Source organism: Marmota flaviventris, chromosome 15 (assembly GCF_047511675.1).
Source record: "Marmota flaviventris isolate mMarFla1 chromosome 15, mMarFla1.hap1, whole genome shotgun sequence".
Taxonomy (NCBI): Eukaryota; Metazoa; Chordata; class Mammalia; order Rodentia; family Sciuridae; genus Marmota; species Marmota flaviventris.
The window spans coordinates 39,731,642-39,758,602 of NC_092512.1; the positions used below are offsets into that span (position 1 = coordinate 39,731,642).

The 26,961-nt window shown below is 40.2% G+C and overlaps 1 protein-coding gene across 1 annotated transcript in view; it reads right to left on the reverse strand.

Moving 5' to 3' along the window:
* Positions 1-26,961, reverse strand: part of Sdc2 (syndecan 2) — a 106,791-nt gene that overhangs the window by 45,660 nt on the left and 34,170 nt on the right. The window lies entirely within an intron of this gene.

The window sequence follows — 26,961 nt, forward strand, 5'->3', positions numbered from 1 at the left end:
GTGTATTCACACTTATTTTCACTTGAAGATAATAAACTAAAACACTTGATCCACTTCATGCCTTTAATTCACATGTTGAACATACTGCAATTTCCTCCCCAAATTATTTTTCTTTCCTCAGTGTACAATGTTTTAAGAAAAATACAAAGTCTATAGAGCAGAGTGGAGAAGGTTCAAGACTGACTACATGCAACAGTGCAACATTTAGTTTTCAGAACCATCCCAAAGTCCAACTCCCGAAACAGCGAGGCAAGGAGCGTTGCTTTAGCGTGCCCAGGGAAGACTCTATCACTTCCCTGTGAAAGGTAGTAAAATTTGTAGGACGAACCACAGAAAAATTGCTGGAAACTCAAAGCATTTCCTTGGAAAGTTTTAATTTAGTTCAGATACTGAAAGTCCAGGGCATATAAGGAAATCACCTCAGGTCCATTCACCAGTCACAGGGCTCTCTTCACACTTTACAAACCCTCATAAAAGAAGTCCCATTAAATTAGAGGTCCTTTACCTCTCTGTGTGAGACTGCACCACATGCAACCAGCACAGCACCATGCTTGGGAGACTGCAGTCTAGACAAGCAAAATGCTTGCGAAAAGTCTTTTAGGTACTGATTACCTTCTAAAAAAAGTTCCAAATGCCCTAGTGAAATTGCAATCACCTTCAGACACCTCCTTACAAAGTTAAATGGACGAAAATGCCTCTGATAGCTTCTTCCCAGGAGCAGAGCCTCTGTGCCCACAGTCACAGCGCCCCCCTGACCCAACCCTCCCCCTCCCTCTTCTTCCCTCCTACAGGTGAACACATCCATTTTGAATGAGACAAAGAAAGGGCCTCTATCATCTAACAGTAAAACTCAAATGTAACCTTCTCACCAATACAACTGGGGACATCTGTCTCATTTCCAAGGGTGTAATTACCAAGCCACCAAGCTACAAGACTATGCCTGAGCCTGAGAACAGAAGGAATAACCAAGATGTGGGCACAGCCTGGCAAAACTACCTCCAAACTCTAGGCACGTAGCTTGGTAATTAGTAGTTAACTGGCTGTAGGGCCTGTTGGTCTGTAATGACAGAAGGTAACTCTCAGTGGCTCACAGCTAAATATGGCAAATGCCCTCACCCAACATATAGGGAGGACACAGAAGTATAACCCTCAATTCAACAGTGCCTTTATAGACAAAGGGCCTGTCAGCTGGCACAGAGCAGGAGTCAGCATGTACTTAAGTTCATAACACAATTTTAGGCACTGTTGTATATAAAATCCAATGCAAAGATCTGAAGAACTAGTGGCTTCTAAGTCAGCTTTCTATGACTGTAACAAATATCTGAGATAAATCAACTTAAAAAGACAAGAGGTTTATTTTGGCTCTCAGTTTGGGAAGTTTAACTCCATGGTCAGTTAACCCCATTGTCTTTGGGCCTATAGTCAGGCAGCACATCATGGTGGAGCAAGCTGCTCACTTCAGGGTGTTAGGGAAGCAAAGAAGGCTAAAAAGGAGGAGCCAGGGTTCCAATATCCCCTTCAAGGCCACTCCCCCATGACCTAACTTGCTCCCACTAGGCTCCACCTCCTAAGGTTCCATTATTGCCCATAAAACCCAAGCTGGAGACCAAGCTTATAACACATGGGCTTTTGGGAGACATTTCAGATCCAAACTCTTATGAATCAGACATATCTTTTAACCAAAATGTATTAAGTATGGTCTTTAGTACCTCCACAGTGGCTTTAAGAGCTGCTTATGAGAGAGGTTCTCAAGGTGAAATTCCTGGGCCAGCAGCATTAGCATCAGCTGGACACTTATTTAGGAATATAAATTCTTAGCACCCACCTCAGACACACTGAATCAAAACCTAGAGATTGGGCACAATCCAATAACCCTGAGGCATGATGAAGTTGAAGAATCACTAGCTTAGGAGTCTGAGGAAAAAAGACATGAAGTAGAAAAGCTCAACCTACCTAAAGAAAATAAGGGGATGTGGAGAACACTCAGCTTAGGTAGCAAAGGCATGGGGGGATGTTTAAGAAACAAAGATGAGGAGGGGGAGCGGGGACCTCATGAAAATCAAAGGAGCTTAGTAGAGAAGAGAGGCCAAGGTTTAGGAGGGGAAAGTGATACAGGTCAAATTAACACCACCTCTTTCCATCTGTAAGTTACACTGTGTGCATGTACCAATATGTAACAACAAATCCCACCATCATGTGTATCTCTAATGTGCGCGCACACACACACACACACACACACACACACCACACACACACAAATGTGGAAAGAAAAGATGATGAAGAAATAAAGATTGAAGTCAGACGCATGCCAGGAAATTCAAGATACCCAGCGCTAGCCTAGAAGGCCTAGACTATCTAACTCGAAATTGAGAGTTCTCTAAAAGTTTTGAAGGACATCATTAGAAGGGTGGGTTAGAAGAACTAGGGAAACTAGATGGAAGGCTCTCAGGAAAGCTGACCTAGAGCAAGATGATGTAACAAGGAAGAGGTTTATAAGATTTAAAACTGGAACCTGCAACAAGTTTTGGCACTGTAGATCCTGCCCGGATGCTGTTCACAGAGACATTAATAGAAAAGATAAACTGACAGAGTTGCGGTCGGTGTCTGGGTAACAACAGGGTGTCAAGGGAAAATGTATGTCAGGTGGTCAGGGCAGTAACTGGAGAGAAGAGCACAGAGCCAACACACAAGCAAATTTAGGATTATGTGTGTGTGAAAATGAGCCAGAGGCAACCAAATAAGTGAGGTAGTACTGCCAGGAGGGAAATATCAAGGAGAAAATAAAAAGAAGAAGAGAACTCCACTGTGAACACATTCCCTCTCATGGTCACTAGTGTCTCACTAAATGAAACGTGTCCTCTGCAGGAGAACGTTCCATCCAAGTCTCCAAACGGGATATGGAATTTAGGTTAACCTGTAGATACAGAGAGGGAAATGTGATAACCGAAGCACAAAACTCAGCTTCAGAATAACCCTGATTTTATTTTAGGTTTTTCCGGAAGGATGGAAAGTAAGAATTACCAGTTATAACTGTTTCAGCAGAAATACTGATTGTGGCAGTGAAGACAAAGTTTGGCTCTCACTGTCTTATGGATTAGAAGGAATGTATTAAGAATGAGGAGGAGCCTGAAGAAGAGGAGAAAATGCAGAAAGGACCCAGGTATTACGGTGGTGCAGAGCCTCTCTCCTGTGCTGATACTTCCTAGAGCAACCATGACCCACTGGGAACGCTCTCCGTGCCAGATCCCTGCTATCCTGAATCCCAAACTGAAAACGGCCTTCAGAAATCCTGCCACAGGCAAGCAGGGGAGACAGGCCAGAGAAAGACACCACCTGTGAGTCATTAAAAGGTGTGCACAGAAATGGATGCACACACATATATAGTCAACTGATCTTTGAAAAAGAGGCAGAGGCAAAGATGATAGAGAAAAAAGTCCTTTCAAGAAATGATGCTGAGCCACTAGACATCTACATGCAAAAACACGAAACAGAAGAGTCCAGATGCAGGCCTTCCATCCTTTACAAAAATTAACTTAAGATGGATCATGGACTTGCATGCAAAGGCAAAGCTATATAAAACTCTAAGAATGATGAACACAGGAGAAAATCGAAATGACCTTGGGTATAGCAATGACTTTGAATATACAACACCAAAAGTGTGATCCTGGAAAGAAATAATTGATAAGCTAGACTTCATTAAAATTAAAAACTACAGGGGCTGGGGATGTGGCTCAAGCGGTAGCATGCTCACCTGGTATGCGATCCTTAGCACCACATACAAATAAAGATGTTGTGTCTGCCGAAAACTAAAAAATAAATATTAAAAAAATTCTCTCTCTCTCTCTTTAATAAAAAAAAAAAACTACTCTACAAAAGACACTGTCAAGAGAATGAGGAGATATGACAGACTGGGAGAAAAAATAGTTGCAAAAGACAGAGCTCTTGAAGTACTACAGTCAAGTGCTCTGCCCTGCGACCTGATGGGGTCACCCACCATTCTGTTGCTAATTAGTATTTATAGGTCTCCACCTTGTATGTTCTTCCTTTCCCAACCCTCTGAGCTTTGTTCTCAGCTGGATTCTTTCACTACTGGAACCCAAATGTTTCTCACAAGAATGTACCTCAAACTGAGGGAAGTAACTGGGAAATAGGTTTGGTAAGAAGGAAACTTGCTTTTTCAAAATGGTAAGGACATCTTCATTAAATTTATCAACGGATGCCATCCTGTTGGGCCATCTAACAACCATGAAATAAACAACAGTGGTATCAAGTGGCCTGTGTTTAACAGCTATCTTTAGGATGGACTCAGTCAGGGCTGCCCCACACACCCTGTACAATAAGTCTGCAGTGAGTCCCTCTCCCATGGGCCCTTTGGGAAGCCAATGCTTATTTATACAAAGGTTCTACACTGCACAGGCCCCAGGGATGTTGCTACAACTGGAAAGGTACTCCAGTGGCTTGTTTTTCCTCTCACTAACTCTGTCTTTCATGAGTAGCAGACTTCATGTCTTCTCTATGTAATTAAGACATATGTACAATTTTGTACCTCGACAAAAGTCCCCCATGCTTGAGCAAAAATATACTGGGCACACTTACATGAACAACAAAACATCCTGCAAGCTGGAGGGTAAGAACACATCTCTGGCCAACTAGCTATGTTTTCCTGCCAATGTGTGGGACTTCCTTCATCCAGTGCTAAAAAGAAACTTTCTCCTTCTTCAGACCAAGGGGCTCCTCTAACCCCATTACACACACACACACACACACACACACACACACACAATTACATACACATGTGTATGTGTGTGTGTGTGTGTATATATGTGTGTGTGTGTGTGTATATGTGTGTGTGTGTGTTTGTGTGTATAATTTTTTTTTGTAAAATCAAATGTATATACATAGCTTTCCTCAGATTCCCAAAAGGGTTTATGATGCAAAAATTGCATAAATATTACTATACTAAGTTCTACTGGGAAATCTAGAAAAATTCCTTCTCTCTTAAAAATCAAACCCTAAAGTCATATTAATAATAAAACCATGGCCTTAAACAACATAAATGCCAATCCTTCTTAACCAAACATTTTTATGCATCTTATTATGCTCCACCAACTATCATAAAGGATTAATATGAGAACATTTTATAGAAAAAATCAGTTACCCACCTCCTATGAAACAATTAACCCAGAATTTAATGAAACTCTTTCATTGAAATATCCAAATTATATGTGACTTTTAAGATGATGTCTAACATAATCTTAATGTCTTCATAATAACAAACTGTAAAGTAGATATGATTGTCCATGTTTTACAAAACAGAGAATTTACAAAGTTAAAAATTTTTTTCTCAAAGTCATAATTCTACTAACCTGGTCTTCTGATGGAAAAATTCACAGCAACATTCTACAAAAATACTAGGTTTTAAAGATACCAGTTGGACTACAGAATCAGACCTTAGATTACATGGAAAGAGTGGGTAGCCAGCAGGAGGTGGGGACCACAGGGAGGGTGACTGTAGACACAGGTTTGTTAGGGAGGTTATGAAGATGTTCTAAAATTAGCTTGTGATGATAACTACACAACTCCAATACACTGCAATCCATTGAATTATATACTTTAGATGGATGAATCTTATGTTGTATGAATGACATTTCCATAAAGCTGTTAAAAAAAAAATCAATTGAGGACTGAGAGGGTTAATGAACTTCTGTTATTTTGTTGAAAATATTGAAACAATTAATGAACACCAATTCAAAAACTAACTTTCAGTCTAGGTGTTTTGTCTCTCCAAGTATTTACGGTAGGTTTCACATTAGGATGGCCCATGGTACTGGAAGAGAAAAGTCAGCTTACTATTCCTGGACCGATTTTGACTTGGTTAGAATTCTGCTGAAGAACTCGAGCTTCATTTAGTTACCCGTCTAGAGAATGGGGATTCTAATACTTTCCTGTACTCTGTAAGTCAAAGAGGTATTAAAAAAAAATCAAGATAAAAACTAAATTATTACTGGTTATTCCATTTAGGCTAAAAACACAGGCAGGAAAAAATTGATTGGAGGCCAAATCTGGAATGCGGCTTCATAAACAGCGTGCTGTAGACTCGTCATGAGAAGTACTCCTGAATGAAGCAAACCAAACTTCTTTAAACCCCAGTTTCATTCTACTTCTTACATCAGAAAACTTCAGTGGCCTCCTGGGGCTTATTTTATTAAACCCTATTAACTCTCTCTGGCCCCACAATCTAACCTTTTACCTAGCTTTTACCAACTGATGACCTCCTAAGGTGAGTCACTCTTCACTGTCCCCCACTCAGCTCCATCTCTAGGGAGTGGAGATGCTCTGGCAATCCTCCCTTCCTCCCTCTGGCTAACTCTTCCAAGCTCCACCTCCAGTTTCCCCTCCTTTTGGCCTTTCAATGTTGACTTTCCTCTCTCGTGTCATCATATCCCTATTGATTCTTGTGTCCAATATGGCAGCCTTGATTCCACCATGAATCCCTGGGGAGATTCTCCCTGGCAAGTCCCTAGACAAGAACTGATCCTGAGTGGATGACTTAGTCATTAAATTACTGTGAATAAATTTATTCTCTCATTCAAGTAAGTCATACAAAACAGTTAAAAAATGAGCTAGTTCCTCCAGGAGCCACCGGTGAGATAATCTGGAAATTATATGTGACTTTTAAGATGATGTCTAACATTAATAAGAGATGTTCGTTGAAGTGCTTTATTAATGTAAGTTACTTAGTTCATTGTCACACACTCACCATGAAAAGAACTGGGCCTCCAACATTTTGATTCATTAAAATGTTTCAAAAGTGGATATTGATTTAGATGGACTTTTTCCATTTAAAAAAAAAAATCACATTTGTCCATTTAATAAAGTATACTTATTAGATGTCAGGAATTTAGTCACAGAATTCCACACCATGATCAGCAAGTGAGATTCAGAAATTCTTCATTGTTACCTTAAACTTGCAAGGATTTCCTCCATACATGTCAAAGTGTAACTGAAGACAAACACTGCCGCAGTCTGGCTGGGCACAAATCACCAGCCACTGAAGCAGGAACAAACTTTATTTCTGAACTCCACCACCACACTCCACACACGCTCCCCGGAACTCTCCCGAACACCACAGGGCTCCTCCAGGAACCACACACCAACCAGAAATCCCTCCTCCAGCACTTCCCCAACCAATGGGAACTCTCCGGGAATTCCCCGGAGAACTCCAAAGTAGCAGGCCCAGGCGGACAGCAGGGGTCTAATATACACAGCTTAACATAACCATTATCATTTCAATGGCTTGCTGGCGTCCCCATCACCTCTCAACCACTCCGGTGTTCTGGCAAAAATGCCAGGCGGACTTGGCTATGGCTCACAGCAAAACACCAACACACACGCCTGCACAGGCGATGTACCTGTCAATGAAGGCCTGTGGGCTGCTTACCATGAAGCCACCAACAGCCATTTCCTCTGCTTTAGTATCCATCCTGTTTGCCCCAATCTCGAGATAGAATCACAAATCCCTTTCTCCTTTCCCAAGAACCAAGGCAAATCTAGCTCCTTTCTCCTCACCCCATCTCCACCCATCAAAAAAGCATGTCTGAACCCCAGCAAACCATCTCTAAATGACACAGAGCTCTACCATACACTTGTAATCTTCTCAACCACCAGGAACAGAATGGATTCTTCTCTCAAACAGGTTCATGCAATTAGAGCCGCTCTAACTACTCATGTGGGCCAATTACAGGCTTTCTTTACAAAGTTCACTGAATGGAGACATGGTTTTAGCACACCCTAACATCAGAGTCCTCAGGATCAGCTCAATGTACTTGTGTTCCTCCTGTACTTATGTACCTTCTTTAAAAACAACCTCAGCTTGACATTCAAGGGCTTTCCTACCTTGCAGCAAAGTTATGATGTTCTTGGGTCCAAGACAAGTCATCGAAGAGAAAAAAAAATATTGCTCAGCATGAAAGAGCACCATTATTATATAAAGACACATGGCAAAATATTTAAACAATAAAATCCTAAAATTGTATGGTGCGGGAGTCAAAGAAGCAAAGAGAAGGAATCATTTCCATGTTTATTTAAAAAAATATATAATAATACATCGTATTAAAAGGTCATATGTAGTTAATGAAGGTTGGAAAATAGGCAGTAACATTACAAAAATAATCGAAACCATAAATGTTCTAGTCAAGCCTGACTCTTGAGTGCATCATTGAATCACATTTGGATACAAGTGTATGCATAGTATTCTGAGTATTTACTCCAAACAAACTATATTTTAGTGTCAAGCTTTAAGAAGAAGTTGAAAGGTGTGGCTTTCAGTAAGTTTAACAGTTTATTATAATTCAGGATGGAAACCGACTCTAAGACTAAATAAAAATTTACATTATCTCAAATCTTCCCTGCAGCAGGCAGAGAAGTTTTTAAATATGTGGATTTGTACACACATGCTTCAACTTGCAGGGTCAATAAAAGGAGTTTGAAAGATGAACAAAGGAAAAACACCAGAGCAGAAAATATTATATTTGAAAAGTAGGTTTTATCTAGAGTAATTGAGAAGTAGCTCCATTTTCGGAAATCTTTCAAAATCATGATGTATCACACACCGAATAGAAAAACTTTAAATCTAGCACAGCTTATTATTCCACCAGTGAGGTACAGTTTGCGTGTAGATGCCTGTCCACTTCCCCTTGATGGGTATTTATTATCTATGCATTTCTACCTGGTAGCTTCTAACAGCTACTGGAATCATTTTTGTTGCCCTGTAAACATGATCAAATGCTAAGAGAGATAAAGAAGACAACAGAACTACAGTGCTTCACGCCCTCTCGCTCAATAAATATTGGTTAATTGATTGGAGTTGCAATTAAACAAAACAAAGGATTCCTAATTTGCCCAAATCTAACCAAGTGCCTTACCAGCTACTTTTAACGGATGCTAACTGAATGCCATGTGCTCCTGTAATCCTAATGGTCCAAGAAAGGAGACAAAACAAAGTCCACATAGCTGATCAGCTTTGCATCATTCATTCAGCTGTCCATCCAGATATGTGGATACATCTTATGTATCAGGTGCTATGTTGGGAGCTGAAAATACAATGAATGGAAAACTGGAGAAAGTCCCTATTAAACCAGAGGTTGGTTTAATGAGACAATCAGGTGACACAAAAATAAACTGCAGAGGGGAAAAAAGTGCCTGCAAGAAAAGGGGAGTGGGATTGTGAGGCTAGGCAGAGGGCAGGCAGGTAGGGTGGATCAGAAAGACAGTGACTTTGGCCTGAAGGATAATGAGGCCTTACCTAGGGGAAGAAGGGTGGGGAGGAAGAGGAGCAGGAGGCCATAAGGGAAACATCAGAAATAGTAGCTTATGCAAAGGTCCCTAGAGGGAGGAAGCTGGGCCCACAGGGAAGAGGTAAATCAGCCTGTACCATGATGGCAGCAGGTCATAGGTGAGAGGACAGAGCAGGCAGCAGCCAGACCTGCAGCCCTGCTTGAGGGTTTGTCCTTATCTTAACCAAGAAAGACAGACAGACAGAGGTAGGAAGGAAGAGAGGAAGGGAGGAAGACAGACAAAACCAAAAAGGTTTTTCTGGCAGAGAAGAAAGTGGACTGGATCCCAGATCAGACATCCTGAACTTGAGCCCCAAGTCCCAGTCTAGCCGCGCAGTGGCATCCCAGGGCTGATCTCTGTCCCACCAGGGCATCAGTGCAAGGTGACAGTACCTATCTCAGAGGTGGATGTGAGGAATGAACTTGATAGAGTAGTGAATCTGCTTTGCAAAGTTAAAGTGTTCAGCAAATAATAGCAGTGTAAGATTAGAGTTTAAAAAAAAATAAAACACAAAATGTTGAAATAAACCATAACCTGCTTAACACTTTTTTCCTTTTAGACAAATTAAAAAACATGTGTCCAAAGATTTAGTTTTTAAAGAAGCAGGCTATAAAATTACATATACATAATTTTTACATATATATTTCCCAATGCATCAACATTTTAAATAATATTCATGGAAACTTCTTTAGAAAAAAAAATCCCTAAAATAAATCCAGAGTTACATGTTATGAGTCAATTACCTTATTATAAAGAGAGTTTAGAGCCAAACCAGACAGAGTAAGAATCTTTGTATAATATTAAAGACAGATAAGTTGAAGTACAAGTGGCTCTCGGGGTCTGAGGCAGTATTCAGAAGTCATGTTACTAAAGCATAAAGAAAAGATAGATACATGACTGTATTATCCACTCTGTTATTTGTGTATGCAGTAGTTCTTGCTACCAAAAAAAAAAAAACACTAAAAGGTGAGGGAGGAAGGAGTAATGTGCTCTAAAACTGTTAGTATAAGAGTAGCCTATCTCTATTACTTCCTGCCATCTTTTCCTCAGAAGAAAATGCTAAATCAATTAAATAAAACTCATAGTGCATTAAACCAAAAAATTTTTTACTTTTTATAATTTGGTTTTTAAAAGATAACTTAAAGGTCACTTATTGTTATAAGAGATAATAAGTATCCTCAAAAAATTAATTTAAAAATTTTTTTTAAATCATATTAAAATTCTGAAAAATGCCTTCTTGTACACAATCTCATGGGTAAAATATATATTTATGGATCAGCTATCAAGATGGAATAGCTATAATTAAAAATTTCTGAAGTTAGTACCAACAGAAATACTGGTTTATTGAGTTCAAGTATTTTAAAAATCGTGCTTCCCCAGTGGTTCAGGAGGCTGAAGCAAGAGGATCATGAGTTTAAAGCCAGCCTCAGCAATTTGGCAAGGCCCTAAGCAACTCATCAAGACCCTGTCTCTAAATAAAATATTTTTTTAAAAGCTGGGGATGTGGCTCAGTGGTTAAGTACCTCTAAGCTCAATTCCCTGTACCAAAAAAAAAAACAAAGTCATGCTTCACAGATTTCTCCTTCAATATTTATTAAACAAAATATTTTATGCCTTTCAGCAAATTTCCCTTAATGCAAAGGAACATTTTGTAAAATAAGAGTGTCAGATTTTTGCGTCATTTTTTAAATTTGAAACTTGCATCACATATAACCCCATGCCTTAGGGCTTTCTTTTCATGGGTCTGATTATAAAACAGCTATTCAGGAATTCCTGAAATACCTACAATTCTTCTTCATTCAATACCAGAAAACTCTTAGAAGCTTAATGAATTGAAGGAACACTGCTCTCTTAACAAGATGGTTCCAGACACCAGAAGAATTTCATCATTCAGAATGCACTAACTAAGGGTCCCCTCCATGTGAAAAGTTAACTAAGTAGACTGAACAACTGCATGCCTCTAAAGAATAAGGCCATCAAGAAACTGAATTGAGCCTTCAAAATAGCATAAAACTATATTAATGATATGCTATAAATCAGTGGCAAAAACTTACAAACTCCTCTGTCCCTTTCAGTCTTGAAGCAGAGGAAGACAGCCTGAAGTGATACTATTAAAATTTTTTGTTGAAGCAAAATTTAGGACTTTATCATGATACTGAATCAGACTAAACTCTTAAATAGGGGACACAACAAATGTGTTGAATTGATCTAATTTTTTTAAAGGCAAAGTATAAACTCGTTTTATGTTAAAACACTGCAGTGTGATATAATTCCTTTCCTTTATATGTTGGACAGAATTCAGTCAAATGCGTGGTAACAACATGTCACCATTTACTTCTCTCTCAATTTTGAGACCCACACTTGCCAAGATCAATAACATGGCATATAATTCAAGAAATTTAATATATCAAAACAAAAGAGAGAAATAAGTTCCTCAGAGCCTCTAGATAGAATATGGTCCCAAGACAGAGCTCAAAGTCAAAACAAGTTATGCTTCTATAATAGATGCTAGAGTCCCTATTTCATTCCTTATTTCACCTGGAGGCTGAAATGCTAACTTGAACAAAATATGGACAAAGCAAGGATTCTGGCCAAGCCTAGGGGTTCTGGCCAAGCCTAGGGAGAGAAGAGCAATATCAAATCAGAAGCAGCCAATACACATCAATGTGCCCCTGCTTCTGGTGCAGAACAACAGGATTTGTTATTCTGCCCAAATCAGGAGACATTCAAGCCAGCCACCAGGAAGGCTAGCACCTATCCCTGCCAAATCCAATCCCTGACTCCTGGGGACATATGCTCTGCCCCCAAGAGAAAACAGGCTGATCTTGTTTAAGAAAAAGGCAGGAGGAAGAGAAAACCGGAAGATGGAGCTATCAGAAAACCTATTCCAAGAAAATGGAAATGGACATAAGAGAACTTGGCAGCTAGATTCAGAGGGGTTGGAAGCAATGGGAAGTGGAGAAGTCCCAGATTCCAAGACCTGTCCAGCACACTGATCTTGTGAGATCTCCTCGGTGTATCTCCACAATTCAAAAAAATGAACTGCCTGCTCTCTCAGGAGATTCAACTCAGTCACCTGACAAGTCCACCAGCATTCAAATTAGCTGCCTAGAAATTACCTCGTACCTAATGATGAGTGGTTTAGAGCAGGGCCTTGCAGCTGCATAGATGGGTGATTTCTGGTTCCACCAGCTCAGCAACCAGGCAAGTTACTGAACTGCAGTGTGTCTGTGGTTTCCTTGCCTGTAAACTGCAGCTAATAATAGTGCGCCTGCCTCGTGAGATCGCCGTGAGCATCAAATGACTTGAGAGACACAGGTTTCTGAGAAGAGGTGCTTGGCACATAGTAAACATGCAATACAAAAGTGTTAAGTTACTAGTCATAATTCCTGGAGGAAGGTGCCTGCTTTATGCTGTCCTATTGAAAAAGAGGCAGGCTTTGACTAGGGAAAATTACAACCCTGGGCATTTAGTAGTGAGAAGTGAACCAACTTCTTGGGGCTTGTAAGAGGAATGATGCAATGCACGGCAAGGGTGTATCTTTGCACTTAAGATACCTGCCTAGGTCAGGTGTGGGCCTCGAGGTCACAGTGCCTGCGCCAGGCAGGCCTCCCCAGGGAGAGCCAGCTTCTCTAACTTACATGAACATGCTAATCACTGGATGAACAGGAGGCAAGTTTCAATTCCTCCTCAAATTCTATGAACATGCTCTGGACACGCGCAGACCCCACCAGGGCCAGATGGATGACCACTTAGACTGTGAGAAGAAACCAGAGCCAATAATACTAAGCCTAGAAAAAAGATCAGGGCACCCAGCAGTGGGAATTAATTTGACTTTTCTCTTCTCACAGGTGGAACCCACACAGAAGGTTCCTGGGGGCTCTGATACTGATTAAAAAAAACTATCACAGAAGGGCATGAACTATCATAAACTGTGCTAGCTTTCTAAGAATCACTGCAGTATCCTTCAAATAGAACACTTTTGTTTTCTAATACATTGTGAATAGAGAACACAGAATTCTTGCTTTGGGCTATCTTACTGAGTTATACCTCCCCAGGGTTCTATGGGTCTGCATGTTGGTGGGAACCAGCCCAATCAATGGACACAGGATACATGCTACTGAAGAGTATCAAAACTTCTGTTTCACAAGCACCTTTGACAAGTGTGGAGTCAACAATAATAACTATACTGTCAGCCATTTAAGTTTTTCAATGGAATGTCTGCCTCTGGGAATGGCTATGCGTACTCTGTCAAGCACTTGGATTAGAAATATGTTCTCAAAACTCCTAGAGACTAGACAACCATCTGTTTATTCTAACAACTTGAATTAATGCTTATATTTTACATTATACTTACTTACTTATAAATATGAGATCTTTGGCAAACTTTTTGAGTTCCTATTTGCAGACAAGCAGAGACATCCCCAGCCAGCCCATGCCACATCTCTGTGTTTGAAAGTACTACATACTACTAAGGGACCCAAAAATGCCAAGTGAAAGATTTCACACCTAGAAGGGGGAGCAGTCCCAAAGGAAGCTGAATTTTGTGTTCAGCACTCAAAACTGAGGAATTAGAAAGGTCAGTTAACACCGGGGTGCGCTGTATTACAACCATTTCCAGGCTGATTGAAATAAGGAAATTGGTTTTGTTTTAAGTATGTTCAGAAGAGAAACGGATATGAAGACTTTTAAAACCACAATTTTCTTGATGGGAGATGCCATAACAGCCTTAAACAAAGAGAAACAAAGAGCCAATTAACAAACATCCCCCAAATTACTGGCTCCCATTAGCCTATTTCATGAAGGGCAATGGAGCAGTTCTACCAACCAGCTATAGAAATGCTTCCTCCAGTTGTTTTCGCTAGGAATAGACGTTCCCCTGGCCCAATTGCTCAGAAGCCATTTATTTCTGAAAAAGTTGTTCCACTGACAGCAGTCCCATCACAGTTCTCAAAGAGATAGACTTCAGGCCCATCTTCAGGGTTATCTGCATGATACCGCTCTTCACCCTTAACCTATCCCATACCTTGTAGGAAAGCTGGATGCCACCAGGCTGCTCAGTGGGGGTTGTCATTCAAGAGTAGGGAACAAAGGGGGACAGGGAGATTTCTAAGCTAAGATCTGTGGTTGGGGAGAAATGTGGAGGAAGAAAAATAGGGGGAAACTTCAGAAATATTAAGACATATACATTGTTAAAAAACGCTCCCCTATGTCTCCTTAAGAAACAAGGTATCTCAATTCAAAAGGATTCTGTTGAAACACTCATTTTTGAGATTCTATACTCAGACTATTCAAGAAATGTTTCTGACAAATATAATTTGCCACACGAGATAAAAGGTACATGGGCACATTTGAGTTCAATTTGCTGCACACATTGGTAAGAGGGAATTTTACACAATACAATATTATGCCTCAAAAACCCATTGAATATGACATCTACTCCATTTGTACACTGTTTGCCAGGATGCGCCAGAAAGTTCCGTTTCACACACAGAATTGGGGTCAAAGCTTTTTTTACTGCCCTGATCCTACTTATCATCAAAATTCACGTCAAGTCAGTGAGATGCAGAACTCTCAGCTCTGCAAATTCCTTGTTTCATATTCATTGCAACGCAGACTCTCAATATGAAAAATGAAAGCTTAAACAGTAGGCTCAGATCAGGAATTTCACCGGTCCATTTCCAGTCATAGCTATTTCCAGTACCTCCTGACCCTTCACTAAGATTCATGCCACTTCCACTAGGAGAAAGAGACACTGCCATGATGAGGTAAAATATAGGTTAAAAACAAGTTTAAAAAGTGGCACCTGGTCACTCCAGTTGGAAGATTGCCTGCAGATGAGAAGAACCCCTCTGTCAAGATAAATCATATTGCATGTCTGCAGCAAAAAGCATCTGTGATGCTTAGAATTTTCTTTTTCCTGGACACTTCCTGTTTAGGGAGACACTTGGCAAATAGAAGATATTTCAATTATCTTAATTTATTTATTGTTGTTATTAATACTGGAAGTTAATAAATATCTACAAAAGCTGCCTCAAATGGTTAAAAAAATCCAATCAAGAACCTGATCATACTAAGTCATCCCAGATATTAAGACAAGGAAAGTACCCTTTAAATATAGCGCCACATTTCTGTGTAGGGAGCCACCTTGATCTCCTGTGTCAACAGCAAAACCATATGCTACCCATGTAGAACAACGGGACCCTGGTTTATTACTATCGGTAGCTCTCATGAAGAGCTCAGAGTGGTTTCAAGATTGAAGACTATAATGAGACACATGAATATAGGCCCTGTTGGCCTGGCACATAAAGCCACCTAACAATTCCTGGTGACTTCTTCCATAAATAGCCCAGTGAAGAGCGTTGGTGGGGAGGTGGTCCCCAAGTTCATGGAAGAGCCTGAGTCATAATTAGGCCTTCTAGATCCATACACACGGCCTGTGACTCACACCATAAGCAGAGCTGCAGAAGTCTTTATAGTGTAAACTAATGAGCCAGGGCTTTCCATGCAGATCCAAGGCACGAGATGCAAGCAGACTTTTCAACAGGAGGCAAGCATCACCACGGAAATGCTGTCAACTTAAACCTTGAAGACACAATAATAAATTGAAAATAACCTACATTTTTTCCCCAAACTCAGATATGAGACCATTCAATGTGACACAAAAAGGTTTTGCAAATCAATGGGCCATTTAGAAATGGCCTGGTTTTCATTCTAGCACTGTGGCTTTTTAAAAATTGTCACACCCAATACAACAGCCTACAGGCTTCGTGGAAAGTGCCAGTTTGGAAAAACTGTGCTCATTGTGACGGCTACCATCAGGAGAGGGAATTCACAGCACGGTGCTCTGCTGGGTCCATTAATCAATATAGGGAAATCCCAACAAAAGGCTTATTTAGCTCCTCTTCCTAAAAGCATTTTTAATTCCACAAAGGAATCAGAAGCCAGAGGATGTAGCATGGTTAGAGGGCTAACCATTCTGACCAATCTTTAATGAAACACTTGAGAAATCCATTCACACAGGGTCCTGTTTCACACAACAGCTTTTTTTTTCTTTTTTCTCAGCTCCAAACTTGATAGTAATTCACTTCCTTGCTGTTAAAACAGCCTTGTCTTTGAACTTCAGCTGAAATCATGAAATGGCTCCATGAGGAACAGAAAAATGCATCACACATTCTACAGAACACTTTCCATCCCCACTCCCCCCAGTTACTAAGGATGGTGTGCTCACCCACATAGAAACTGGTGGAGGGTCTTCTGTAGGAAGGGTCTTCTATAATTCTCCATGACTCCCAGCCCTCAACCCCACTACACTAACAGGAATTTGCTCTGGGTTTTCAGAAAGGGAGGAGAGAGAAAGCAAGCCAGCCATCACACACATACTACATTATCTTACCCTAAAGTCCAATCTCAAGGAGTTGGTTCTCTGGTCTTCACACCCCTTCAAGAGTTCATGAGTCCTGGGTCAAATCCTTCAACTAGACCAATTTCTGATCTTAGGCAGTTTGGGATATCTTGGAGGAGTGAATTCAAAAGTTTATATTTCTAAAACTTTTCAAAAGATTACAAATGGAATTTTTCTCGGCAATTTCTTAGCATTTTACAGAAGGACACACTCTTCCCCCTCTCCCCTTCTATCCATACCTTTTTTCTGAGGGAAAGGTCACTTTTAGTTCCTGATTGCCACCACTGACTGCATGAATCACCTCTTAGGATTATTTGGCCGCCCCAGAACTGATCTCTCAGCTAGAGTTCTAGTCTCACCACTTTAAATCCAAAGACCTCACTCAAAACTGGAAGGATGGCCAAAATGTAGGCCCTGCAAGCTCCTCAGCATAGCCTCATTTATTCCATCATAAAGCAAGGGCTCCATTGCCCCAGGTTCAGCTGGGTGCCTATTAGAAATGCAGATGCCCAGGCCAGGTGGTATAATCCCACAGAATATCCCAAGTGACAGAATTTCAGGTAGGGTGAAATGATTGTAGCTATTTGTCTTTATTATATTCCTCCCTACAACACTGTGGTGAGGTCCTCAAGGGCAGTGGCTGTTTCTCTTTCATCCTGATGTGCCTGCAGCACTTAGCACAGCGCCACTAAATCTGAATGATTGACAAGCTCACTGAACAGCCCTAATACGCTCAGTTCAAAGACACTGTTCTTACCAACCTTTCACTGAAACCTGATTAGAATCCTCTTGTCCCAGCCTTGCTCCTAATATGTAGTACATGCTCCCTCTCACCTTGGACTTTGTCCGATTTCTCACCTCTACAACAGAACAGTTTTTCATTTACCTACACTGTGTGCATTTTGGAAGGTCTACATCAAAGTCCTTCTTTTCCCAATACTAATCTATTCTAATGTCTCTTATGTTTAATTTTTTGACACCTGACTTCAGAATTACTTTTTTGGAGGAGGCAGAAGAAGTTATTAAAAACGCCAGTTCTGAGCCAGGTACCAAGGTGCTCTCCTGTCATCCCGTAGGCTTGGGAAAGCTAAGGCAGGAGGATGGCAAGTTCAAAGCCAGCCTCAGCGAAAGCAAGGCATTAAGCAACTCAGTGAGACCCTATCTCTAAATAAAATACAAAATAGGTCTGGGGATGTGGCTCAGTGGTTGAACACCCTTGAGTTCAATTCCTGGTGCCAGTACTAAGGACTAGTGAAAGATCTACAGAATTATAACAGGGAGGGAAATGTAAATATGGCCACATTTTAAAAACAATTTACATAAAATAGACTCTCAAAGGCAACCAGTCTTGTCTATTTCTATAATTTCTACTTTGCAAAAATCCTCTAAAATATTTCCAGAATCACATACTAGGCAAAGAAGAGTCAAAAAATCTTAAAACCCCTTCTCTCAGCTAATGTACTTCAAGAGCTACAGGAGCAAAGCTAGTTAGGTGGGGACAACTGCTCCAACTTTGCCGAACAGGATACAAGGGCAACACAAGGAGTCAGCTCACCAAGCTTTTGGAAGGGCCCTCACCTCTACACCTCTTCACAGTAAGCAGCACTTCCCACAGTGCCTATGCATCATCATTAAATAGTAGGCCCATAAAAAGTAAGGCAGCCTTTAAACAGTACATGATAACCTACTGCATAAAATATATACAATTATGTTGATTAATTATGCACAAACCAGGTGACAATTATACCAATCCGAAGTTCCCTGTAAAATCCACATGCCTTCAAAATCTGCAGTTGCCTCATCTCTTATGAGCAGGTACAACCATATCTAAACCCATTCATTGAACAAAGGAGAAAAATAAAAATAAAAGGGGTGGGAGAAGAGCCACAAATTTCCCAGGGATGTGGCGCTGTGCTAAGTGCTGCGGGCACACCAGGATGAAAGAGAAACAGCCACTGCCCTTGAGGACCTCGCCACAATGTTGTAGGGAGGAATATAATAAAGACAAATAGCTACGGTGTAAGGCAGTGTGCGATAAGGGCAGTAAGAGAAATTCGAGGGACTACTGAAACGCAGGAAGAGGAAGAGCAATTACTAGAAAGAGACAACATCACGGAGGGGCAGCATGACAGCTTGTTCTTGAGGGGAGAGCTTAAGCTTTTCGGTGGAGATGAGAACAGAGAAGAGAGCAAGAAGGATGGATAAGAGCTAAAGAGCACAGACAGAAAATTGCGTTGCCTCAACTGTACGAGCTGGCAACTGAGGCAGACCTGATCAAAGGATGGGTGATCTGGGAGTCCTCGACCTCTCTCGGGGACACCTGGAGGATGGTGATAACTCTGCATCAGTAAGTGCACCTTGCAGATGGGTAAAACAATGGCAAATCATCCCAAAGTCACCTTACTGAGGTTTATTTCCTAACAAGGAACAGTGTGTACAATCTCAAATGAAGCCTAGATGGAAAAGACCCCGGAGGAAAATAATTCTTTCTGAAAATATTGGGTAAGAAGAAGCTTACAGAAGCAATCTCAGAACAATGAACAAAGCCAGAAGCTCTGGGTTTGAGTCTCAGTTCCTCCTGCCGGCTGTCGCACCTTCCTTCAGTAGACCACTCATTTCTGTTTCTCCCTATACAAGATACAAACAAGAATTTCCCACCCTGTAAAACCGTTCATTGATCCAACAAGATGGATTGGATGGGCCTTTCTAAAACTTGAAGTTCTTTCAAAATGTAAAGCAATATTACTGGATGACTTTTGGAAATATTTTTAAATTTTACTGAAGAACACAAGTAACACACACATACATGTTACCCACATGTAAATACACATTATCATCATTGAAAGTTCAAATGATACAATGCCCTCCACAGCAAGGGGACACCAGGCTCATGCTGAAATAGATGCTACAGCAGACAAAGGAAAGGACACAGGCCCATGCTGGGACAGCTGGTATGCTGGGTGGATCGACCCTGAAAGGACGCAGCATCGAGACTTTCCATTGACTTACACTGACACATCTCCTTCATAGAAAAGCAACTCAAACTGACTTAAACTGAAACTTAGAACATAAAAATCCCTCAATGGTATTCAATTTTAAAACACTTATTTTGCTCAGATTAGATGATGTTCCCTTTACAAACACGAAGAAATTACCGTGGCCCTTCCTAATGTTCTTCATTACCAACTTGGCTCTTCCTAATAGCTAAGTGCAATCAGTACTGCATATCCACTATATAATTATCTAGTTAACATACACATGGAAAGCAGAATTTGAACAAATTCATTTTCATCGTTAAAGAAATAAATGTAAGATACATATGTCTGTATCGTCATACCATTTGCCATAAAAATGTTTAAAGCTATATGTAACCTGTTAACCTGCACTAAAAGATCCTGTACTATGACTAATTAAAATAAGTCTGCCTTTGACCCCATGAAACCCACACATCTTCCAAACTGTTAACATACTAGAATAGCATACTTATAACTTAAACTTAATTTTTTTCCATCCAAATATCAATCATGTCAGACTACACAGCTATTTTTCAAATTCCTCACCTCTTGAATCTAGCAGCCTAAGTTCCTCTTCTTTCTCCAACCACCCCCTCCAATTCTCTCTACATGTTTCCCCTATAACTGAGATCGCAATAAAACTTACCATCCAAGCTAGGGTACTTTTTAGAGTGAAGGAAGGAACCATTAATTAAGCCAGGAAAACATGGATGAAAAACTGGATGTATGGGCACCCTACTTACAACTATGATTCTAGACAGACAGAAAAGTCACTGAGGAAGAGAAAGCAAAACTCATATTTAATACACCAGCCCTGAATTCCCACCCAGGAAGCTAAGAAGGAGAAGACTCTTGCCCCTCAATGGAAGCTGCCCCAAGCTGTCCAAGTCACTATGTACTGCGACAATACCAAACTGAGAATTCTTTAGGACCACTGGAAAGGGCTTGAGGGCTCATTCATTCTCTGCTATAAACAGTCGACTATCCTTCATGCTAAAGAGGCATTGATAACCTTCAATTAAATAGGCATTAGCCATGTCAGCTTCCCACTCCAGAGCCGCACCCTCATCCAAAACATTCATTAAGTACGGTTTACTGTGCTAGATGCTACAAAGGTCAAGGTGCAGAGCCCACATCCTCTTTGAATTGACAACTCAAGATGGAAAATGACATGAGCTGTCAAATGAGAGATACCTACATACCTCAAATAAAGGGTTTCAAAGTGCTGGCCAAGGAGGAAGAACAGAACTAGACCTCAGGAAATGGGAGAAGGGAAACCAGTTAAAGGAGAAACTGGTTCAAATGATTCCAAGGCACTGGCTCTGGGATACAGCAAGGAAGCAGCTCCGCATATTGAGAATTAACAAAACAAAACCAACCACTTCTGGTCCTCTTTCACAGTTAGGTTCATTGAGGACCTTAAGTATCCTTAACCATGAACTGACCTTGTGCTCCCTGAACCAGGGACCTCGGAGGCCCCTCAGGACTGGAAGCTCTTATGCCAATCACTGGAGTACAACTAGAACCAAAAACATGATGCTCAAGGGACATCTTATTTCTTTAATTGTGGTCAAATGCACATGACATAGAATTCATCATTTAACGATTTTTAAGTCTCCAGTGCAGAGCATGAAATACATCCACACTGCCATGCAACCATTACCACGTCCATCTCCTGAGCTATTTTATCTTGTAACACTGAAACTCTGCACCCATTAAACACCACCTCTCCGTAGCCCTCCATCAGCCCCTGATGGCCACCATCTCACTTTCCATCTCTCTGAAGTTGACTATTCTCCGTATCCCATGTAAGTGGAAGCATACCCTATCTGTCATTTTGTGTCTGGCTTCCTTATCCTTATAAAGTCCTCAAGGTTCATCTGTACTGTAGCACATATCAGGATCTCCCTCCATTTTTTTAAAGCTGAAATATGTTCCACTCTATGGATATAACACATTTTGTTCATCTATAATAAATACCTTTTCAATTAAACGTCAGAGACTAGAATGCAGTCTCCTTTAATCTGAGAGAATTTCAAGTCTCTCTTGAGCTTGAATATTTGAAATCTTGTACAGAAACACACAAAACTGGCAATTGGAAGGGGGGAAAATCAGGTAAGAAAATGCTTCCCCAAGGCTCTCTTCTACTTCCTGCCATTCAATAACCTACCTGGCCTGCTGAACTGAGACTTTTCTGGTAAACTGTCTTGCTTTTACCAGCTTATGCTTTAATGTTTCCACTTCCGTGCTGAAGGAGAACCTATTCTACAAAGGCAAAGAGGATAGCCTCTTTTTTGTGGAAAGAGAAAGTCACTACGGAAATAAACACTGCTAAATCTTTTCAAGTCCTAACTTCCATAAGTCAGAGAAGTTTGATCAAGAAGTGTGCATGGGACAGAGGGGTAGCTCTGCATAACTACTGTCTCACAGAATAATGGTGAGTCCAACTCAAGAAGGCCCCAGCTGAAAGTTACTGTGTGTTCCTCGTAGTTTTCAAGGCTCTACCTATGGGGACTTCCTTTTTCCTTTCTTCCCCCATCTAGGGATTCTGAACAGACCCCGGAAAAGCACAATTGCAAAACTGAGTTTCAGAATGAACATTAGATTTTTTTTCTTCCTACTCCTTGGAACTTTTTAGACGCTTGATTTAATTATTTCAATAAGCCTAAACATAATGACTTGCTTTAAAAATATTTCCTCTATCAATATGGCCCCATTTCCCCATCCAAGCTACTTGGTCAGACAGCTTCTGTTTGTTTCTAGCATATGGAGTCCTAAGAGGAGAAGAGGGTGTTATTATACCTCACTCCAGAAATGACACCTTAGAAAATTAGAAAGCTTAGGCACAGCAATGACCAAAGACTACAAATACCGAAAATGTTATCTGACATAGGAAATAATGCATGAAATAAACATGAGTAGACAGTATTGTAGTGAAAACCTAATTAAATTCATGTCATATTGCTTTTAAACCACTAAGTGGTCAGGAAATCAGACCAGGCAATTTAAAGGAAGTAGAGGTCATTTCTTACCATTCCTTGATTCCCTGTGGAGTGCACTCCTAGGCAGACATCTCCTACACTTAATATACGTTGATTTAAAAAGTGATGTTTACTTGAGTATTAGCAGTAATGCAAGGGTGCTGTTGATCTTCTTTCCTTAACTTAATAATTTTTAAAAGCACAAATTTAACCAGCTAATGAGTCACTATATCCAGAATCCACACATACTTAATACTTTACCATATGTGCGGTCCTACAGAGCCCAAAATCTAGTTGAGAAGATCAGAAAGAAAAAATAAGTACTCAAAAATGTTTGAAGAAAATACTTTTATATCATCTCATCCACACTTAGATGTGTTTCATCTTTGAAAATATAGGCGATAAAAGATCTTCCTTTAATGTCATACATACAGGAACTCCAGCAGTTCATGTAGCATAGACATATAAAATTTTATGCTCAGATATGCAAGATAATGCCAGGTCCTGCTTTGTCCTCTTATAAAATTTAAAATAGAAAACGATTACAACATAACTGTGGTCTTTTAGCCAAAATTCATATTTTGCTTATTTTCGAGATACCCAAACAAATCATTTTCAAATATATACAGGTTAAAGGTATATATCCTAATGATATTCAGGTATCAACCCAATCAAAGACAGCACCCTGTGACTGCCTCTCCTAAGACTTCACATGGATGACAAAAACTGGATGGTGATCAGACTCACTGAGACCTATATCCAAAGGTAATACTGCTCAGTGGGCTGGAAGGACTGTCTACTTGGGGACAGTATAGACCCAGCTGGCTGCTTGCTCTGTGCTTTGAATAAATGAGTTTCTTCAGAAATTGCTCTTCACATTGCAAAGATTTGACTGAATTCTTAATACTGCATACATAGCTCAGCAGTGAAGATCTTTCTGAAATGTAAGAGCATGGATAGCTGAAGAAGTTGCCATAGAAACTACCCCTCCTTCAACTGTCAGCAATTAACAGACTACCATATTTCATATGCCATAGAATTTTTTTTTTTTTTAGAATTTTAATATTTATTTTTCAGTTTTCGGCGGACACAACATCTTTGTTTGTATGTGGTGCTGAGGATCTAACCCGGGCTGCACGCATGCCAGGCAAGCGCGCTACCGCTTGAGCCACATCCCCAGCCCCCGCCATAGAATTTGAAGCAGGTGACCTTGTTTGTTTGTTTTTTTTTTTTTTTTAACACAATTTGAAGGTCCTTAACAATGGGGGAAAATACCTTTATTTGCTTTAGGGAGATTTAACATTGGACTCTGAAAAGCTTCAGTCAATTCAGCCTAAGCAAAAATATAAATTCCCCAAATGTAACATTTTATCTAAAGATAATTTTTTTTTATCTTTAGGATCTTTGAATTGAAATGTTTAATAAACATTCTGTTTTTCAAAAAGTGCATTTGTATGTTTAATTTTCAAGTGCATTTTGTTACTGTGTTATAGAACAGACTTTCAGGAATGGAAGTTCAACATGTAACATAAACTTTACATGTAACAGTCTACAGGAAATAAGAGTTTGTGTTAAGCCATGCCTCAAGACTCAATGTGCAGGAACCAATTAGGCCTGAAGTCAGGGGTCACTTGTAATAGAAAAATTTTAAAGACAAAGCTGTCAGATATTTTTAAATACTTTGGCTCTAAAGGAATGGGGGAAAATTATCTCTTTTTTTTTCTGTTATCCTTAAAATCAACGGCATATAAACAAAATGCAGAGTTCATTGAAATAGCACTTGAAACCAATGAAATATACCTAAAATGTCCCAAAGCAAAAATCTTTCAGAAGGAAAGTTATTAATTTATTTTAACATCTCTGTATACCTAAAGCTACCGATATCTAAAAAGTCTCTGGACATATTGATAACATCTTGTTACTGCCTGACTGGCTATTTCCCCCAACAAAGACCCATGCTACCCCTAAAGAATACTCGACTGCATGCACTTGTTGGTTAAATATATTGTTTCCAGGGTTTTCTGAGAACTTTGTGACAGCAAAGATTCCTTGACTCTGAGATCCTACAAACTTCAGACTGGGGATCCCAGAGCAACTCACAAAGCTCTTAAGCAGTCAAGAATTCAAATTCTGCAGCTCAGGAGGCTGAGGCGGGAGGATTACAAGTTCAAAGCCAACCTCAGCAATTCAGCAAGGCCCTAAGCAATGTAGTGAAATCCCATCTCAAGATAAAAAAATAAAAAGAGATGGGGATGTGGCTCAGTGGTTAAATGCCCTTGGCTTCAATCTCTGGTAACAAAAAAAAAAAAAAAAAAAAAAAAAAAAAAAAAGTTGAAATAAGGAGTTTTTAAAACAATTTCCTAATTATCTTAAAAAAAAAAAAGAAAATGAAAGTTGCCAAAAGCATTAGGCTTCTTTTTCTGTACCATGCATAAATGGAAAGCAAAAAACAACATTCTTATCACAATACAATCTTGTTTGCCCCCTAACATGGATCAAATAAGAGTTCTCTTACTCAGTAGAGCCCTGTAAAGGTACAATCTAAGGAGGCATTCTGACATTAAATAAGAGTGTGCATTCATTATTTTATAAAGAGAGAGAAGTGGATTGATGGCTGACTGATGAGTTGCTTTCCTCAATCTTGCCATTGTCGGCTGGGACTATCTACTGAAGATTCTGATATAAAATCTCCGCAGTGAGTGGGATCCCAGGTCTGAGGGCTTTCTGAGCAACAGGGCACAGATATCTGCCAGGTATCCAGTATTCTGGCCAACATCAGACTGTGGGAAAGAGCCTGGGGGAGCAACCCTCAGTCAGCTCCTGCAGGCTACAATTCCCTCCTACCCAGTCAATCTTGCTCTTCTCAACCCACATGATAGATGATATAGTACTAGCACCTCAAGGCCAGGATTATGCCTGTCTTGTTCAAGGTCACATCCCTAGCATATTGAGGCACTCAGATATGATGATGACCACTTCTAGTAGGTTCTCAAGAAATGTCCCCACACCATCCATGCAATCTCTATGAGGAGCCATGTCACTAACAACCTTCACTGGATTGTTCCCCTCCTTTGCTGCAGCGAACCTATTCCTGTCTGGGAGAAGGGGGGATTAAGAGATGAAACAAAAGGAAGAAAAAGAAGGCTGGGATAAACCACTCTCTTTTCAAATTTCTCACCCATAAATTAAATTCCTGGAGGGGCAAGTCCCTGTCATCTGATTACTTCGGTATTCCCTATGGACATTTTAATAAATGTTAGTGGGTTGACAAACACAAATCACTCCTCTTTGGTTCTCCCTCTTTAACATCATGCCTTTGAGCTGCATGAAAAAGCCATTTCTACGTTTCATAAAACTTCCTAGTGTAAACCTTAACTGGTATGACCATCTTTTTATATTGTCTCTCAAGTCTCAAGTCCAAAAGCTCATTCACAGCATCTTCCAAGGCAGACTCTCTGTTTTGTTTTTTCAAATCCAGATTATTAGGGCTGTGAATTATGTAAGGAAGAAAAAGACTTTTCCAGGTTTTGAGTTGAGGTACAATGGCATCTGAAAACAAAACTGTTTACTTTCACCCATTTCCAGCCTGACATTCAGCCTAAAATATATACCCTCCATTTACCATGTGATTTCCCAAATCCAAGTGTATACATATCTCAAGCCCTGAAATCACAAAAAAACCTCTGTGTTTTCAGAATCTCCTATTAACCTTCAGGCATTTTCTTTTTAAGTCAATCAAAACAGGGCCTTAGTACATACCTAGGAACCTCTCTCATTCCTTTTGGCATTTGCAATTCCAAAATATGCTGCTGGGGGGGTAAAAATTTTCATAATGTAACTGGGTCAGATATTTGTAGGGTTGCTTTATAAAAATATAAGGTGCCCTGTTCAATTTGAATTTCAGATTATGTATGTCCCAAATTGTGCATGAGATACACTTAAAAAATATTCGTATTGATATTTCCTGTGCTCATCCATCATGGGCCACCATAAGATACTGCTCAAAATAACTGATTTAGAAAAAAAATCATTTAGGAAAGATGAACTCAGACAAGGAAGGGCACAAGCATGGAGCACAGCCTGAGCTCCAGGCACCTTGCTAGTCACACCAAGTCCCTGGTAGCTTACAGCTCCTCTAGAAGATGACTGACTGTCAAGAGAGGAAAGACATGGCCCTGATGCACTCAGCCTGTAACTGTGGACAAGAACCAGACCCAGCCTGTCT